This window comes from Heterodontus francisci, chromosome 18, assembly GCF_036365525.1.
Source record: "Heterodontus francisci isolate sHetFra1 chromosome 18, sHetFra1.hap1, whole genome shotgun sequence".
Taxonomy (NCBI): Eukaryota; Metazoa; Chordata; class Chondrichthyes; order Heterodontiformes; family Heterodontidae; genus Heterodontus; species Heterodontus francisci.
This window is the reverse complement of record NC_090388.1, coordinates 17,518,510-17,536,228: the sequence shown is the minus strand read 5'-3', so window position 1 is coordinate 17,536,228 and position 17,719 is coordinate 17,518,510. Positions and strand designations below refer to the sequence as shown.

Below are 17,719 nucleotides of genomic sequence, written 5' to 3'. Positions count from 1 at the left end.
CTTCAGAAGAAGGAATTTTCCTCCACACAAGATCAGGTGGCAGGTTGTTCAACATTGCAAGCCTAAGAGCGAAGACCAAATTACGGAAAGTCCTCATCAGGGAACTCCTCTTTGCTGACGATGCTGCATTAACATCTCACACTGAAGAGTGTCTGCAGAGTCTCATCAACAGGTTTGAGGCTGCCTGCAACGAATTTGGCCTAACCATCAGCCTTAAGAAAACGAACATCATGGGACAGGACATGACATCAGGTCAGAAATGCTCCATCCATCAATATCGGCAACCATGCTCTGGAAGTGGTTCACGAGTTCACCTACCTAGGCTCAACTATCACCAGTAACCTGTCTCTCGATGCAGAAATCAACAAGCGCATGGGAAAGGCTTCCACTGCTATGTGCAGACTGGCCAAGAGAGTGTGGGAAAATGGCGCACTGACACGGAACACAAAAGTCCAAGTGTATCAAGCCTGTGTCCTCAGTACCTTGCTCTACGGCAGCGAGGCCTGGACAACGTATGTCAGCCAAGAGCGACGTCTCAATTCATTCCATCTTCGCTGTCTCCGGAGAATCCTTGGCATCAGGTGGCAGGACTGCATCTCCAACACAGTAATCCTCGAGGCGGCCAACATCCCCAGCTTTTACACACTACTGAGTCAGCGGCGCTTGAGATGGCTTAGCCATGCGAGCCACATGGAAGATGGCAGGATCCCCAAGGACACATTGTACAGTGAGCTCGCCACTGGTATCAGACCTACCGGCTGTCCATGTCTCCGCTTTAAAGACGTCTGCAAACGCAACATGAAGTCCTGTAACATTGATCACAAGTCGTGGGAGTCAGTTGCCAGCGATCGCCAGAGCTGGCAGGCAGCCATAAAGGCGGGGCTAAAGTGTGGCGAGTCGAAAAGACTTAGCAGTTGGCAGGGAAAAAGACAGAAGCGCAAGGGGAGAGTCAACTGTGTAACAGCCCCGACAACCAATTTTTTCTGCAGCACCTGTGGAAGAGTCTGTCACTCTAGAATTGGCCTTTATAGCCACTCCAGGCGCTGCTCCACAAACCGCTGACCACCTCCAGGTGCTTACCCATTGTCTCCTGAGACAAGGAGGCCAAAGAAGAAGAAGAAGAAAGAAGAACTGTACTCAGTATGTCTGGGGGTAATTTCACTTGCTCTAATTGGACAGTAGACTAACGAGATGGGGGACAACTCATTATCAAACCTGTCCAATTTTCATTCCCTTCGGGTTAACTTGGGTGGGGTGGGAGAGGGGCATAAACTGGTGGCCTCAGATAGCCTGTCCACTGTGCTCATGGCATGACTTTCCTTCTATTGCCATCAAAGGAAAGAGAAATTGGTCAGGCTGTATACTGGGTGGGCACTCCTCTATGCCAGTTTTCTGCCTGAACGGGTAAAGGTGAAAATTACCTTCTTGGCTTGTACGTCATTTGGATGCTAAACCCATTGACAAAAAGATTTGGACCTGCCAGAAAAAAGGAGCACCTGTATTGAGAAGCAGAGATAGGTCAGGGATTAACTGCAGGATGAGGGCAGCCTGTGAGCATCCTCGAGCAATCCCTTTAATGGCCATTGGTTTGGCTGCCTAGCACCTGAAAAGATTGGACACAGGCTGTGGTCTTCTGCAATTGCATTTGCCTAAGAGACCTGAAAGAGGCATAGGCTTTCCAATTTACATATGGACAGGGACTAATGCCTGGATACCTGCAGAGGAAACCTAACCAAGATGGTGGCGAGTGCCCCTTTGCCACTTAATGGGCTTTATTTTAAGAGCCCACTGCCAAGATTGGCGGCGTGCCCAAAAAATGGCAGCCCGCCCGCGGGGGCTGGATGCCAAAGAGCTGCCACAATCTCCCGTGCAGCAGCTCATTTAAAGGAGGGGGCGGGCTATCTGTCCCTGGCAATGGTGTCAGCTGTCTCTGTGCAGGTGGTTGCGCCATTTTTAAAGGGCAGCCAGCTCTGCCGGCACATTTTAAATTTTTAAAGCGGTAACCCTCCAAAATTAAATAAATATATTTATAACACCCTTTTTCCGCCCCTCCCAATAACAATTACATTAACTATTTGCCCTTCTCCCCCTCCCCCCACAAAACACTTAGCTTTTACATCTGGCTTCCTGCCCCCAAACTGCACAAAGTTTAATGTTCAACCCTTCCCACCATCCCCTACACTTATTATGTTTATTTGACCCTGTTTCCCGCAACCCCCCCACCCCCCAGCACTGACATACTTACTTCCTCCCCCCTCCCCACTAGCGAGGCGTCGCATTTCCCCGGACGAGGATCTGAAGGCACGGGAGTGCTGACTGCCGCACCAAAGATCACGGCAGGCCCTCAAGATCGCAGGTAAGTTTATTAAAATGTATTAATTTTATTGATTTGAACCTGTTAATTGTGGTCCCGTCACCCAGCAACAGGGGGAGTGGGCTGCCATGGAGCCTTGCCGCTGCTGGGAGGATCAGGTCGGGCCCTCCCGGTGTCAAGGCCCATGGCAGGCCGCATCCGGAGCCACCTTTAGGCACACCCCCCCCTCCCCACCACGGAACCCAACACCTGGGGAGAACAAAATCTAGCCCAATGACTTTGCATCTGCTGCCCATCATATTGGACCCTTAGTCTGTAAAATGGACGCAGAGCAGTGCAATTTCTAGACCCATTTTTTAAATATTTAGGATTTAATGTTCTCTTTCTTTCTCTTTTACATTGTTCATTCACAAACCTCAATCACGGGCCCCATGCCTGCAGTAAGTAACATCTGAAAACAAAACTCCCTGTCCATTTACACGTAGAAACATGTAGAAATTAAAATTTATCTCTGTAAATGTTTTTATTCATTTCATGGGATGTGGGAGTTGTTGGCAAGGTCAGCATTTGCCAGTAACATTTATATCAGTAGGTTTCACCGTTTTAATGTATGCTCTCATTTCTCTTCAAGATTCATCATTTCTTTAAAATCCCTCTTACTGTTGATGAGAACAAGTAAATCTGGTCTAATAATTTTGTTTTATATTAAGATTTATACTGTACACGGCTGAAAAGCCTTTACTATTTTACAACACTAAAGAGCACAAAGTCACTAATCTGGAGTGACCTTTATTCATTTTGGTTTGAAACTATAACGCAATTTGACTTATTACATTCTGAAAAATAAACTGCTCCACAGGCTTAAATGGATTTGTGATGTGCTGCACTTTTTCGCAATAAATCTCACTCCGCTAGTGCAATTAATCCCTTGCGATGCTTTGTCACTGTTAATACTTTAAGGTGCGCACAATAATCGAAATCCAGATGCCTTAATATGGTGACCAGATATCTGTTGGAAAAAATCTGATCCCCTTGCTTGCCCCCAGCAAGAAATTGGAATGGTTCAGGCGAGGGGCAATAGGGTCAAAGGTTAAGAGTGTTGTGACTAGTATAGTCACTAAACAATATGGACAATTATATGGATTCTGATGTGTGCGTCTTTTAAAAAATATTTATTCCTCTCAATAGACCGCTTCTCTTCCAGAGGCCTCTGTTGCTTCTGACATTTACACAAAAGCAACTAAAAGAAAGTAATGATGTCAGGTTCCGGTGAGATTAAGTGATTTTACCTGGAGTGACCTTTGAAATGGATTTTCTTACAATCGGCTATGGGAAATTTTAGCTTCATATTGCATCAAATAAAGCTCCTCATTAAATAAAATTAAAACACCAAGGAAACAATAGGTGGCTTCTCTTTTCCACAAACTCGATCGATGTACAAAGAACAAAGAAAATTACAGCACAGGAACAGGCCCTTCGGCCCTCCAAGCCTGCGCCGATCCAGATCCTCTATCTAAACATGTCGCCTATTTTCTAAGGGTCTGTATCTCTTTTCTTCCTGCCCATTCATGTATCTGTCTAGATACATCTTAAAAGACGCCATCGTGCCCGCATCTACCACCTCCGCTGGCAACGCGTTCCAGGCACCCACCACCCTCTGTGTAATGAACTTTCCACGCATATCCCCCCTAAACTTTTCCCCTTTCACTTTGAACTCGTGTCCTCTAGTAATTGAATCCCCCACTCTGGGAAAAAGCCTCTTGCTATCCACCCTGTCTATACCTCTCATGATTTTGTACACCTCAATCAGGTCCCCCCCAACCTCCATCTTTCTAATGAAAATAATCCTAATCTACTCAACCTCTCTTCATAGCTAGCGCCCTCCATACCAGGCAACATCCTGGTGAACCTCCTCTGCACCCTCTCCAAAGCATCCACATCCTTTTGGTAATGTGGCGACCAGAACTGCACGCAGTATTCCAAATGTGGCCGAACCAAAGTCCTATACAACTGTAACATGACCTGCCAACTCTTGTACTCAATACCCCGTCCGATGAAGGAAAGCATGCCGTATGCCTTCTTGACCACTCTATTGACCTGCGTTGCCACCTTCAGGGAACAGTGGACCTGAACACCCAAATCTCTCTGGACATCAATTTTCCCCAGGACTTTTCCATTTACTGTATAGTTCACTCTTGAATTGGATCTTCCAAAATGCATCACCTCGCATTTGCCCTGATTGAACTCCATCTGCCATTTCTCTGCCCAACTCTCCAATCTATCTATATTCTGCTGTATTCTCTGACAGTCCCCTTCACTATCTGCTACTCCACCAATCTTAGTGTCGTCTGCAAACTTGCTAATCAGTCCACCTATACTTTCCTCCAAATCATTAATGTATATCACAAACAACAGTGGTCCCAGCACGGATCCCTGTGGAACACCACTGGTCACACGTCTCCATTTTGAGAAACTCCCTTCCACTGCTACTCTCTGTCTCCTGTTGCCCAGCCAGTTCTTTATCCATCTAGCTAGTACACCTTGGACCCCATGCGCCTTCACTTTCTCCATCAGCCTGCCATGGGGAACCTTATCAAACGCCTTACTGAAGTCCATGTATATGACATCGACAGCCCTTCCCTCATCAATCAACTTTGTCACTTCCTCAAAGAATTCTATTAAGTTGGTAAGTCATGACCGTCCCTGCACAAAACCATGTTGCCTATCACTGATAAGCCTATTTTCTTCCAAATGGGAATAGATCCTATCCCTCAGTATCTTCTCCAGCAGCTTCCCTACCACTGACGTCAGGCTCACCGGTCTATAATTACCTGGATTATCCCTGCTACCCTTCTTAAACAAGGGGACAACAGATGTGTAAACCAGTGACAAACAGCACATTTCCCTTCATAAAGGACAGCGACACTGATACATCTTAAAAGCCCCGGAAAAACATTGCTACTTTCTTTTCAGTTGACCCTTCTACATAATTCTCATCTCCCAATCTGATCCTCTCGATTATCTTTACCTGGGCCTCGTCCACAGGCCTATAGATGAGATTCTACTTGAATTGAGGTGATCTGCGGACACCATCCATGGGCACCAGTGACCGCTCGCTGGTTGTGAAATGGGGGAATATTCAGCCAATGACTGAGCGGGCAGAAGTCCTCAACAGACTCTGGATAGGGGTGCTGTCAGGAGAGGCCTAGCAATGGCCAGCAGCTGCCTTCGGGTTATATGTGGAGTTGGGAGGAGCACTCTTGCACTAAGTAAGCTGGAACATCTTTTTTTTTTAAAATCACCCATTCAGTGGCATCCTCCAGCAATCCCTTTAATAGCCATTGGTTTGGCTGCCGAGCACCTGAAAAGAATGGCCGCAGGCTGCTGTCTTTTTCATTTTCATTTTGCAAAAAGGACCTGAAAGAGGCTTAGGCCCTCCAGTTTGCATATGGACAGGGACAGATGCCTGGATACCTGCAGAGGAATCCTAACCAAGATGGTGGGTATTGATCTTCTACTACTTAATGAGTATGTGCCCGCTGCCCACCTTATTGGACCCTTAGTCTGTAAAATGGACGCAGAGATAATTTCTAGACCCATATGTTTTAAATATTTAGGATTTAATAGTCTCCTTCTTTCTCTTTTACCATTGTTCATTCACAAACCTCAATCACGGACCCCATGCCTGCCTGCAGTAACATCTGAAAAGAAAATTCCCTGTCCATTTGCTAGCATGTAGAAATTAAAATTTATCTCTGTAAATTTTATTTATTCATTTCATGGGTGTAGGCGTCGCTGGCCAGGCCAGCATTTGTTGCCCATCCTTCATTGCTCTAGAGAAAGTTGTGGTGAACTGCCTTCTTGAACCTCTGCAGCCCATCTGGCAGGTTTCTTTTTGAGTAAACTGCATTAAAATGAAAATGATTACCAAGATCCCTTGATAAAATAAAATGAGTTCCAAATAATTATTTATTTCATTCTTTAATTTATATCGGTTGATTTTTACTGGATATTTTAAGTAGCAACTGGTAATGTGGAGAACTGACTTGAAGAAGTTCCTGAAATGAGCTGTGTCAAGATACATAGTGCAAGCTGTAACACATTAATGAATTTAGGAGACCATTTCCAGCGCTGTCAGTTTACCTCTTACACACTGTCGGGTAAGTATGATTGCTTCCATCTTTAAACAGAAATGCTCAAAAAGAAACAACAAAAAGCAAAGCAATATTAAATATGATTCTTGGTAATTATTTTTATAGAAAGGGGGACAATGGTGACAGTGACGCTTCCTCTTAAATATATGTCTCTAGCGGTCATTCTGTAAAGATTATGTAAAAGACATGGTGTCCCAATAAAATATCAACTTTTTAATTGACCAGCCTATCATTTCCAGTTAAGTGTACAATGGATCCAAGAGTAATGATGTAACTGTAAGATAATCACATAATTATAGTAATAAAGTAACTATGGCAAAACAATAGAATAATGTAGTAACTGCAGCATTATAAAGCAACCAGAGTATGTTATCTTTTCCTTTAACTAGCTTGGTACTGTACAGTTGAAGAACCCTTAGTTCATTAACTGCTGTTTCATGTTGTCAGTCAATTTATTGCCGATCTCTTCAAGCATGATTTTAAACAACTAACGAAAAATGCAAAAAAGTTAACTATATTTTACTAGTCCACATATACAATAATAATTGAATGTTATGAAATATTGCGAGTTGAATATATGTTAAGGAAAAAAAGATGTGCAGTTGTATAGCACTTTTCATTATCGCAGGACACCCTAAGCACTTTAGCCAATGAAGTTGTTTTTTTGAAGTGTGGTCATTGTCGTAATGTAAGAAATGTGACAGTCAATTTTGCACACAAGTTCCCACAAGCAGCAATACAATAATGATCAGATAATCTGCTTTTGATTCACAAGACACCAGGAAGAACTCCCCTGCTCTTCTTTCAAATACATGGGATCTTCTGCATCCACCTAAAGGGAAGATATGGCCTCCACTCAGTTTATCATCCAGATGACAACACTTCCCTCAGTCCTGCACAGGAGCACCAAGCTTGATTTTTATATTGATGTCCTGGAGTGAGTCTTGAATCCACAATCTTCTGACTTAAAAGTGAGAGTGCTAGCAACTGAGCTATGACTGGCACTGACAGTCTAGACTTCTACATTCTCATTTTAGAAACAAATTCCAGTTTCAGCACATGTGCATTGTGTCGTGTGTAGAAGCATATTGTGTTTCAAAGCTTGACAATAATAAAGATTACTTGTAGCTAAATGGAATAAATGGTTCTTTGCACAATACCCTTAACATTCTTCCACATTTGACCCTGATTAAAGAACGGATAGTGAAAGACTGACACAAAATCTTCAGTTGAGCAAACACTTGGCCTATTAATAGACTGTCGGAGGAAAATAGGCCAATTATTTTTTTAAAATTTAAATTGTTGGGTTCTGCCAATTGAGAAATGTAAGCACTCTGTTTAGGTGGGGTAAGACATTTCATTTAAGGTGATACTCTATATATGAATGCCTCACTTAGCTGCTGTGCAGTCTACAACATGAAGAAACTGCAGTGTGATGATTAATATTATGTCACTACATTGTGGCTCCATTAAAAAAAAAGAGGAAATTGAGCAAACAAGCAGAGCAATCTGTCATCTAAAGACAGTTCAAGCTCACCAAAGTCACTTGTCAAATACAATTGACTGAGAAAACAATAGGTTGCTTTCTTAATGCTCGCCAGGAAAGAAACCAGGACTGTTTGTTATTAAGGCTCCCTATGTAAAGGCATTCTCATCGCAAGACATGGTGATTCTGTATAGCATTATCGTTGTAATGAGGAGAAACGCAGGGAAATTGTACATCAAATATCAACTAGCATCCTAAAGAAATCATTCAGTGTTCTCTGCCTAGATTGTTGGAGGCTTTGAATGGCAAAGCATCAACTTGTCAACATTTTGCATAGTTTCTGCATTCGTTGATTGAAACCAAATTCCCTCCTGACCAGTTCTTTGATCCAGACTGAGAAAATGAAGACATTAACAGTGCTAAATAATGCAACAGAACATCAGAGAACCAGGAGCTACTTTCCTTAAGTCAACCTTGTGCCTGTGGTTGTATTTACATTAGCGATGGTTCGGAGATTACTGAGTTGCATATACCTCAGGAAGAGAAGAAGCCAGGGAGGGGTGTTTCAGGTTGAGTTTGCACCTGCTTCTTCACACAAGGGTCCCAGAAAGGGGATGTTCCACAAGGGCACCCCTCCCCATTTATTGATATTGTCATGCAATTTATTAATTAACTTTGCTTTTTCTCCTTATTGATTTTGGGCAATGGAGTTATCACTTTGCACCTTTTTTGTGCTGAGTGATACCTTATCAGGCACTTGTGCTCTTATCTGGTTATTTGTTATGGGCCAGGATTCCCTAATAAAACTTTTAATTAAAGTAAGAAAAGGGCATTTAAGGGATACAGAATGGTGAAATATGTCTTAACGTGACACAGCAAAACCACGAGAAAGCCTGAACAAAATTATAAACAGAGTCAAACGATTTATTTACACATTCAAACAGATGGGAAAAGAAAAGGAGTAAAACTAATAATCTACAGAGTGATGAGGGAGAAAGGGGAGAGGTGTATCCTGGAGTCCCAGTGATCATCTATGAATAGGTAGTTGTTGATTTTAAGTCTAGCTTACAGAAAAAAAACACACCAGAATTTTCAGGTTATGCAGATTGGTCCTGAAATTCTTGGGACCTGAGAGGGTGTAAATAGCAGCTACACAAGATGGGGGAGGGGGAAAAGGGCGAGGAGGCAGGGGTGGCCTGGAATATGGACTCGATTTCAGCTCTGCTGGGATTCCACCTCATTTTGATTCAGCTTTGAAATTCTGGTTGATGAGGGAGCCATGGGCTCTTCTACCTGTCCCTCTCCTCAATATCAAGGCTCCAAATTTTCCCCAGATTAAGATCATTCTCTTGTCTACTTGGAGTGCTTCCAATGGAAGCCAAAGTGGTCAACTAATTTTCCATTTGGTCCTTTTTACTATCCATAGTTGCTTTTATAGTTATGGACCTGAAACTTCTGTGGCTTGTCACGCCTACGGAAGCCGAACTTATGAACTATAAAATGAACTTATGAAGTAAACCTGAAATGGACAGTTTTCATGTAAACAAAATGGGGTAAGAGGTCAGGTGACCGTTCCTCTCCTGCCAATACGCATAGAACTAAAAGAACCCTGAGCTAATTTTCATTTCTGGACAAGTCTTGGAGAAAGCATTAAAATACAAACAACCTTTCTGGACACATCCCTGAGAAATCATTAAAAATGCTAACAACCTTTTCTGTGGAAATGGCTGCTTCTCTCCAATTAATTAGGTTAACAATACTGTTTCGGACTTTTTGATTCCAAACTCAAATTCCAAAGAATTGGTGTGAAAAAGCCTACTTTATCCCCCCACCCCCTCCCTCTACCCCTCCCCCTTGCATCCCCTCCTCCCACCGGCACCATCCTACACCTGCGTAGGGGCCCCAACAACCCCACTGCCTTGTGGGCGTCTCGGGAGAGACCAAGGCTAAGGGAGTAAACCCTAACAGAAAATCCGGAGCGGAACCCCGTAGGCGGTCATGTGTCACCTTTGGCATGTTTCCGGCAGTTCCTGCAGCCATACTGGTGCCAAACGTCGTGTCCTGCACTCCTTTGGACCCCACCAGAAAGGCCGAGAGGGGGGTTTTGACGACTGGGCAACTCTCAACCTCCATAAATTTGCCCAGGCATGCGCCATGGAGAGGTCACTCCATAGTTGCCTCACAGCGACTGAAACAACACGGAAGGCAGCAGTTACGGGTTATAAGTCCAGATAAATTGGCGTAGAAACTGGGCGCCACGGGTTGCCTTTGTCGGTGGGAGAGGTCATTGCACCTCACTGGACAGCTACCGCCCGCCTCAAACCGGGCAGCCCCCGGTCAATAAGGTTCTGTCCCGCCACAGTCTGCCTGCTTCAATGGGTGCTTGGAGCTCAGGGTCATTGCCCGAAAGGTGGACTGATACACCGCACCAAACAACATGAAAAAAGGAAAGAAGGTACCAGCCCTTCGCTTTGCAAGCTGGAATGCCAGAACTATGTGTCCTGGCCTGTCGGAAGACCTTACACAAATCAACGATTCTCGGAAGACCGCCATCATTAACAACGAGCTCAGTAGACTCAATGTGGACATTGCAGCACTTCAGGAGACTCGCCTCCCCGCGAGTGGCTCTCTAGCAGAGCAAGACTACACCTTCTTCTGGCAGGGCAGGGATCCTGAAGAACCAAGACAGCATGGAGTGGGCTTCGCCATCAGAAACTCCTTGCTCAGCATGATAGAGCCTCCCTCAAATGGCTCGGAACGCATACTGTCCATCCGACTGCTCACCACCTCTGGTCCAGTACACCTACTCAGCATCTATGCTCCAACACTCTGTTCCGCACCTGAAGCTAAAGACCAGTTCTATGAACAACTCCATAACATCATTAGCAGCATCCCCAACACCGAACACCTATTCCTGCTGGGGGACTTTAATGCCAGGGTTGGGGCCGACCATGACTCATGGCCCTCCTGCCTTGGGCGCTATGGCGTTGGAAGGATGAATGAGAACGGGCAGAGACTGCTTGAGTTGTGTACCTATCATAACCTCTGCATCACCAACTCGTTCTTTCACACTAAACCCTGTCACCAGGTTTCATGGAGGCACCCAAGATCACGTCGTTGGCACCAGCTAGACCTCATTGTCACAAGGCGAGCCGCCTTAAACAGTGTTCAAATCACACGCAGCTTCCACAGTGCGGACTGCGACACCGACCACTCCCTGGTGTGCAGCAAGGTTAGACTCAGACCAAGCAGAAGGGCCACCCGCGCATCAACACGAGCAGAATTTCTCACCCACAGCTGTTACAAAAATTTCTAAATTCACTTGTAACAGCCATTCAAAACACTCCCCAGGGGATGCTGAGACCAAGTGGGCCCACATCAGAGACGCCATCTATGAGTCAGCTTTGACCACCTACGGCAAAAGTGCGAAGAGAAATGCAGACTGGTTTCAATCTCATAATGAAGAGCTGGAACCTGTCATAGCCGCTAAGCGCATTGCACTTTTGAACTACAAGAAAGCCCCCAGCGATTTAACATCCGCAGCACTTAAAGCAGCCAGAAGTACTGCACAAAGAACAGCTAGGCGTTGCGCAAACGACTACTGGCAACACCTATGCAGTCATATTCAGCTGGCCTCAGACACCGGAAACATCAGAGGAATGTATGATGGCATGAAGAGAGCTCTTGGGCCAACCATCAAGAAGATCACCCCCCTCAAATCTAAATCGGGGGACATAATCACTGACCAACGCAAACAGATGGACCGCTGGGTTGAGCACTACCTAGAACTGTACTCCAGGGAGAATGCTGTCACTGAGACTGCCCTCAATGCAGCCCAGCCTCTACCAGTCATGGATGAGCTGGACATACAGCCAACCAAATCGGAACTCAGTCATGCCATTGATTCCCTAGCCAGCGGAAAAGCCCCTGGGAAGGACAGCATTACCCCTGAAATAATCAAGAGTGCCAAGCCTGCTATACTCTCAGCACTACATGAACTGCTATGCCTGTGCTGGGACGAGGGAGCAGTACCCCAGGACATGCGCGATGCCAACATCATCACCCTCTATAAAAACAAAGGTGACCGCGGTGACTGCAACAACTACCGTGGAATCTCCCTGCTCAGCATAGTGGGGAAAGTCTTTGCTCGAGTCGCTCTGAACAGGCTCCAGAAGCTGGCCGAGCGCGTCTACCCTGAGGCACAGTGTGGCTTTCGTGCAGAGAGATCGACTATTGACATGCTGTTCTCCCTTCGTCAGATACAGGAGAAATGCCGTGAACAGCAGATGCCCCTCTACATTGCTTTCATTGATCTCACCAAAGCCTTTGACCTCGTCAGCAGACGTGGTCTCTTCAGACTACTAGAAAAGATCGGATGTCCACCAAAGCTACTAAGTATCATCACCTCATTCCATGACAATATGAAAGGCACAATTCAACATGGTGGCTCCTCATCAGAGCCCTTTCCTATCCTGAGTGGTGTGAAACAGGGCTGTGTTCTCGCACCCACACTTTTTGGGATTTTCTTCTCCCTGCTGCTTTCACATGCGTTCAAATCCTCTGAAGAAGGAATTTTCCTCCACACAAGATCAGGGGGCAGGTTGTTCAACCTTGCCCGTCTAAGAGCGAAGTCCAAAGTACGGAAAGTCCTCATCAGAGAACTCCTCTTTGCTGACGATTCTGCTTTAACATCTCACACTGAAGAATGCCTGCAGAGTCTCATCGACAGGTTTGCGTCTGCCTGCAATGAATTTGGCCTAACCATCAGCCTCAAGAAAACGAACATCATGGGGCAGGATGTCAGAAATGCTCCATCCATCAATATTGGCGACCACGCTCTGGAAGTGGTTCAAGAGTTCACCTACCTAGGCTCAACTATCACCAGTAACCTGTCTCTAGATGCAGAAATCAACAAGCGCATGGGTAAGGCTTCCACTGCTATGTTCAGACTGGCCAAGAGAGTGTGGGAAAATGGCGCACTGACACGGAACACAAAAGTCCGAGTGTATCAGGCCTGTGTCCTCAGCACCTTGCTCTACGGCAGCGAGGCCTGGACAACGTATACCAGCCAAGAGCGACGTCTCAATTCATTCCATCTTCGCTGCCTTCGGAGAATACTTGGCATCGGGTGGCAGGACTATATCTCCAACACAGAAGTCCTTGAAGCGGCCAACATCCCCAGCTTATACACACTACTGAGTCAGCGGCGCTTGAGATGGCTTGGCCATGTGAGCCGCATGGAAGATGGCAGGATCCCCAAAGACACATTGTACAGCGAGCTCGCCACTGGTATCAGACCCACCGGCCGTCCATGTCTCCGTTATAAAGACGTCTGCAAACGCGACATGAAATCGTGTGACATTGATCACAAGTCGTGGGAGTCAGTTGCCAGCATTCGCCAGAGCTGGCGGGCAGCCATAAAGACAGGGCTAAATTGTGGCGAGTCGAAGAGACTTAGTAGTTGGCAGGAAAAAAGACAGAGGCGCAAGGGGAGAGCCAACTGTGCAACAGCCCCAACAAACAAATTTCTCTGCAGCACCTGTGGAAGAGCCTGTCACTCCAGAATTGGCCTTTATAGCCACTCCAGGCGCTGCTTCACAAACCACTGACCACCTCCAGGCGCGTATCCATTGTCTCTCGAGATAAGGAGGCCCAAAAAGAAAAAGAAAAAAAAAAAAAAAAAAATGAGGATGGATGACACCTGGACTCCATTGTCTAACAATGGCCTCACCATCGGAAACCATTTGGGGGGGCTGGAGAATTGGAGCGGCAGCGGCCTGCCACGGAACCTGATGCTGGGATTTCTGGGCCCAATCTTTGCAGTAGCAGGCAATTTCCATGGCGCCCCCTCTGCCACTCTGCAATGGGACCCTGGTTTAAATATTTAAATTACATGTGTGCATTAATTAAAATCTAATCTGCAGCGGTCATACCTTCAGTTCCCAATCTTCAGCACGACGTGCGGCATTCACACGCCTTCACTTTCCTATGCAGGGAAAGCTGGCGTCACCGAGGTTGGGAAGGGATCAACTCTGCACTTTGTATTTTTGAAAATAGAGACATTCTGTCGAAAATTTTCATCTTGCACTCATCAGGACAACTCGCAAGAATACCAATGTTAGGGAAAACAACAACTTTATAATGTATGAGAAGAGAGTGCTGATTGGTTGGCAAGTGAACTCTAATTGGTAGAGGCACTGGCATGGAGAATGGACCAGTTTACGGTGACTGACAGTTAAATGCCAAGCTTTGTTTGAAATTTAAACCAGGCAGCTTGACTCTGATTGGTCAAGGCATTGTCCTGAGGAATAGGTGGTGGCATAGTGAGGGTAGGCGGTGGCGTAGTGGTATTATCACTGGACTAGTAAACCAAAGACCCAGGGTATTCCTCTGGGGACATGGGTTCGAATCCCACTACAGCAGAAGGTGGAATTTGAACTTAATAAAAATCTGGAATTAAAAACTAGTCTAATGATGGCCATGAAACCATTGTCGATTGTTGTAAAAACCCATCTGGTTCACTAATGTCCTTTAGGGAAGGAAATCTGTTGTCCTTACTTGGTCTGGCCTACATGTGACTCCAGACCCACAGCAATGTGGTTAACTCTTACATGCCCTCTGAAATGGCCCAGCAAGAAACTCAGTTGTAACTAACCGCTACAAAGTCTATAAAAAAGAATGAAACCGGACAGACCACCCGGCATCGACCTAGGCACCGGAAATGACTACGGCAAACCCAGCCCTGTCGACCCTGCCAAGTCCTCCTTACTAACATCTGGGGGCTTGTGCCAAAGTTGGGAGAGCTGTCCCACAGACTAGTCAAGCAACAGCCTGACATAGTCGTACTCAAGGAATCATACCTAACAGACAATGTCCCAGACACTGCCATCACCATCCCCGGGTACGTTCCGTCCCACCGGCAGGACAGACCCAGCAGAGGTGGTGGCACAGTGGTATACAGTAGGGAGGGAGTTGCCCTGGGAGTCCTCAACATCGACTCCGGACCTCATGAAGTCTCATGGCATCAGGTCAAATATGGGCAAGGTAACCTCCTACTGATTACCACCTACCGCCCTCCCTCAGCTGATGAGTCAGTACTCCTCCATGTTGAACAGCACTTGGAGGAAGCACTGAGGGTGGCAAGGGCACAAAATGTACTCTGGGTGGGGGACTTCAAAGTCCATCACCATGAGTGGCTCGGTAGCACCACTACTGACCGAGCTGGCCGAGTCCTAAAGGACATAGCTGTTAGACTGGGTCTGCGGCAGGTGGTGGGGGAACCAACACTAGGGAAAAACATACTCGACCTCGTCCTCACCAATCTGCCTGCCGCAGATGCATCTGTCCATGACAGTATTGGTAGGAGTGACCACCGCACAGTCCTTGTGGAGACGAAGTCCGGCCTTCACATTGAGGATACCGTCCATCGTGTTGTGTGTCACTATCACCGTGCTGAATGGGATAGATTTTGAATGGATGTAGCAATGCAAAACTGGGCATCCATGAGGCGCTGTGGGTCATCAGCAGCAGCAGAATTGTTCTCAACCACAATCTGTAACCTCATGGCCCGGCATATCCCCCATTCTACCATTACCATCAAGCCAGGAGACCAACCCTGGTTCAATGAAGAGTGCAGGAGGGCATGCCAGGAGCAGCACCAGGCATACCTCAAAATGAGGTGTCAACCTGGTGAAGCTACAACCCAGGACTACTTGCATGCCAAACTGCGTAAGCAGCATGCGATAGACAGAGCTAAGCGATCCCATAACCAACGGATCAGATCTAAGCTCTGCAGTCCTGCCACATCCAGCCATGAATGGTGGTGGACAATTAAACAACTAACTGGAGGAGGTGGCTCCACAAATATCCCCATCCTCAATGATGGGGGAGCCCAGCACATCAGTGCAAAAGATAAGGCTGAAGCATTTGCAACAATCTTCAGCCAGATGTGCCGGGTTGATGATCCATCTCGGCCTCCTCCTGAAGTCCCCAGCATCACAGTTGCCAAACTTCAGCCAATTCAATTCACTCCACGTGATATCAAGAAACGACTGAAGGCACTGGAATCTGCAAAAGCTATGGGGCCTGACAACATTCTGGCAATAGTACTGAAGACCTGTGCTCCAGAACTTGCCACGCCCCGAGCCAAGCTGTTCCAGTACAGCTACAACACTGGCATCTACCCTGCAATGTGAAAAATTGCGCAGGTATGTCCTGTACACAAAAAGCAGGACAAATCCAACCCGGCCAACTACCGCCCCATTAGCCTCAGTAAAGTGATGGAAGGTGTCATCAACAGTGCCATCAGGCGGCACTTGCTTAGCAACAACCTGCTCAGTGATGCTCAGTTTGGGTTCCGCCAGGGCCACTCAGCTCCTGACCTCATTACAGCCTTGGTTCAAACATGGACAAAAGAGCTGAACTCAAGAGGTGAGGTGAGAGTGACTGCCCTTGACATCAAGGCAGCATTTGACCGAGTATGGCATCAAGGAGCCCCAGCAAAACTGAGGTCAATGGGAATCAGGGGGAAAACCCTCCGCTGGCTGGAGTCATACCTAGCGCAAAGGAAGATGGTTGTGGTTGTTGGAGGTCAATCATCTGAGCTCCAGGACATCACTGCAGGAGTACCTTAGGGTAGTGTCCTCGGCCCAACCATCTTCAGCTGCTTCATTAATGACCTTCCTTCAATCATAAGGTCAGAAGTCGGGATGTTCGCTGATGATTGCACAATGTTCAGCACCATTCGCAACTCCTCAGATACTGAAGCAGTCTGTGTAGAAATGCAGCAAGACCTGGACAATATCCAGGCTTGGGCTGATAAGTGACAAGTAACATTCGCGCCACACAAGTGCCAGGCAATGACCATCTCCAACAAGAGAGAATCTAACCATCTCCCCTTGACATTCAACGGCATTACCATCGCTGAATCCCCCACTATCTACATCCTAGGGGCTACCATTGACCAGAAACTGAACTGGAGTAGTGATATAAATACCATGGCTACAAGAGCAGGTCAGAGGCTAGGAATCCTGAGGCGAGTAACTCACCTCCTGACTCCCCAAAGCCTGTCCACAATCTACAAGGCACAAGTCAGGAGTGTGATGGAATACTCTCCACTTGCCTGGACGGTTGCAGCTGCAACAACACTCAAGAAGCTCGACACCATCCAGGACAAAGCAGCCCACTTGATTGGCACCCCATCTACAAACATTCACTCCCTCCACCACCGACGCACAGTGTCAGCAGTGTGTACCATCTACAAGATGCAATGCAGCAATGCACCAAGGCTCATTAAACAGCATCTTCCAAACCCACGACCTCTACCAACTAGAAGGACAAGGGCAGCAGATGCATGGGAACAACACCACCTGCAAGTTCCTCTCCAAATCACACACCATCCTGACTGGGAACTATATCGCCGTTCCTTCACTGTCGCTGGGTCAAAATCCTGGAACTCCCTTCCTAACAGCACTGTGGGTGTACCTACCCCACATGGACTGCAGCGGTTCAAGAAGGCAGCTCACCACCACCTTCTCAAGGGCAATTAGGGATGGGCAATAAATGCTGGCCTGGCCAGCGATGCCCACATCCCGTGAATGAATAAAAAATAATGAACCAGCGAATGGTTGTCACTTACTTTGCTTAGCTGGAACAAGTGCAATGTTTGTACATATTCCTTCTGTCTGCAAAGAACTGGGCCCTATGTATTAATATGTGTCGCTTTCAGTACGTGTTTTTTTAAAACAAGTTCTTTCTTTACTCCAG

General features: G+C 46.5%; 1 long non-coding RNA gene across 1 annotated transcript in view; it reads left to right on the top strand.

The window, feature by feature from the left end:
* LOC137379803 (uncharacterized) overlaps window positions 1-7,435 on the top strand; it is a 168,741-nt gene extending 161,306 nt beyond the window's left edge. Inside the window, exon 4 of the long non-coding RNA XR_010976917.1 lies at window positions 7,244-7,435. This is a non-coding gene — a long non-coding RNA (uncharacterized lncRNA). The remainder of the gene's footprint in view (window positions 1-7,243) is intronic.
* Window positions 7,436-17,719: the final 10,284 nt, after the last annotated feature.